The sequence below is a fragment of the Watersipora subatra genome, unplaced genomic scaffold (assembly GCF_963576615.1).
Source record: "Watersipora subatra unplaced genomic scaffold, tzWatSuba1.1 SCAFFOLD_30, whole genome shotgun sequence".
Lineage (NCBI taxonomy): Eukaryota > Metazoa > Bryozoa > Gymnolaemata > Cheilostomatida > Watersiporidae > Watersipora > Watersipora subatra.
In genome coordinates, this window is record NW_027045348.1 from 834,376 (window position 1) to 837,221 (window position 2,846).

Sequence of the window (2,846 nt, forward strand, 5' to 3'; positions counted from 1 at the left end):
TTACATTTTTCACTTTTGTCAGACGTTTGTAAAATTCTTACAGTAGGCTTTTTGCGCAATTTCAGCATTTCTAGCATGTTTGGTTGAAATTGGAAATTTACATTTTTCACTTTTGTCAGACAATTGCAATATTCTCACAATAAGCTAATTAGCTCAATTGAAGCATTTCTAGCATGTTTGGTTGAAATTGGAAATTTACATTTTTCACTTTTGTCAGACCATTGCAATATTCTCACAATAAGCTAATTAGCTCAATTGGAGCATTTCTAGCATGTTTGGTTGAAATTGGAAATTTACATTTTTTCAGTTTTGTCAGACGTTTGTAAAATTCTTACAGAAGGCTTATTTGCGCAATTTGAGCATTTCTATCATGTTTGGTTGAAATTGGAAATTTACATTTTTCACTTTTGTCAGACCATTGCAATATTCTCACAATAAGCTAATTACCTCAATTGGAGCATTTCTAGCATGTTTGGTTGAAATTGGAAATTTACATTTTTCAGTTTTGTCAGACGTTTGTAAAATTCTTACAATAGGCTTTTTCCGCAATTTCAGCATTTCTAGCATGTTTGGTTGAAATTGGAAATTTACATTTTTCAATTTTGTTAGACGTTTGTAATATTCTCAAAATAAGCTAATTAGCTCAATTGGAGCATTTCTAGCATGTTTGGTTGAAATTGGAAATTTACATTTTTCACTTTTGTCAGACAATTGCAATATTCTCACAATAAGCTAATTAGCTCAATTGGAGTATTTCTAGCATGTTTGGTTGAAATTGGAAGTTTACATTTTTCACTTTTGTCAGACAATTGCAATATTATCTCAATAAGCTAATTAGCTCAATTGGAGCATTTCTAGCATGTTTGGTTGAAATTGGAAATTTACATTTTTCAGTTTTGTCAGACGTTTGTAGTATTCTCACAATAAGCTAATTAGCTCAATTGGAGCATTTCTAGCATGTTTGGTTGAAATTAGAAATTTACATTTTTCAGTGTTGTCAGACGTTTGTAATATTCTCACAATAAGCTAATTAGCTCAATTGGAGCATTTCTAGCATGTTTGGTTGAAATTGGAAATTTACATTTTTCAGTGTTGTCAGACGTTTGTAAAAATCTCACAATAAGCCAATTAGCTCAATTTGAGCATTTCTAGCATGTTTGGTTGAAATTGGAAATTTACATTTTTCACTTTTGTCAGACCATTGCAATATTCTCACAATAAGCTAATTAGCTCAATTGGAGCATTTCTAGCATGTTTGGTTGAAATTGGAAATTTACATTTTTCAGTTTTGTCAGACGTTTGTAAAATTCTTACAGTAGGCTTATTTGCGCAATTTGAGCATTTCTATCATGTTTGGTTGAAATTGGAAATTTACATTTTTCACTTTTGTCAGACCATTGCAATATTCTCACAATAAGCTAATTAGCTCAATTGGAGCATTTCTAGCATGTTTGGTTGAAATTGGAAATTTACATTTTTCACTTTTGTCAGACGTTTGTAAAATTCTTACAGTAGGCTTTTTGCGCAATTTCAGCATTTCTAGCATGTTTGGTTGAAATTGGAAATTTACATTTTTCACTTTTGTCAGACAATTGCAATATTCTCACAATAAGCTAATTAGCTCAATTGAAGCATTTCTAGCATGTTTGGTTGAAATTGGAAATTTACATTTTTCAGTTTTGTCAGGCGTTTGTAGTATTCTCACAATAAGCTAATTAGCTCAATTAGAGCATTTCTAGCATGTTTGGTTGAAATTAGAAATTTACATTTTTCAGTGTTGTCAGACGTTTGTAATATTCTCACAATAAGCTAATTAGCTCAATTGGAGCATTTCTAGCATGTTTGGTTGAAATTGGAAATTTACATTTTTCACTTTTGTCAGACAATTGCAATATTCTCACAATAAGCTAATTAGCTCAATTGGCGCATTTCTAGCATGTTTGGTTGAAATTGGAAATTTACATTTTTCACTTTTGTCAGACCATTGCAATATTCTCACAATAAGCTAATTAGCTCAATTTGAGCATTTCTAGCATGTTTGGTTGAAATTGGAAATTTACATTTTTCACTTTTGTCAGACCATTGCAATATTCTCACAATAAGCTAATTAGCTCAATTGGAGCATTTCTAGCATGTTTGGTTAAAATTGGAAATTTACATTTTTCAGTGTTGTCAGACGTTTGTAATATTCTCACAATAAGCCAATTAGCTCAATTTGAGCATTTCTAGCATGTTTGGTTGAAATTGGAAATTTACATTTTTCAGTTTTGTCAGACGTTTGTAAAATTCTTGCAGTAGGCTTATTTGCGCAACTTGAGCAATTCTAGCATGTTTGGTTGAAATTGGAAATTTACATTTTTCACTTTTGTCAGACCATTGCAATATTCTCACAATACACTAATTAGCTCAATTGGAGCATTTCTAGCATGTTTGGATGAAATTGGAAATTTACATTTTTCAATTTTGTCAGACAATTGCAATATTTTCACAATAATCTAATTAGCTCAATTGGAGCATTTCTAGCATGTTTGGTTGAAATTGGAAATTTACATTTTTCAATTTTGTTAGACGTTTGTAATATTCTCACAATAAGCTAATTAGCTCAATTTGAGCATTTCTAGCATGGTTGGTTGAAATTGGAAATTTACATTTTTCAGTTTTGTCAGATAATTGCAATATTCTCTCAATAAACTAATTAGCTCAATTGGAGCATTTCTAGCATGTTTGGTTGAAATTGGAAATTTACATTTTTCAGTTTTGTCAGACGTTTGTAGTATTCTCACAATAAGCTAATTAGCTCAATTGGAGCATTTCTAGCATGTTTGGTTGAAATTGGAAATTTACAT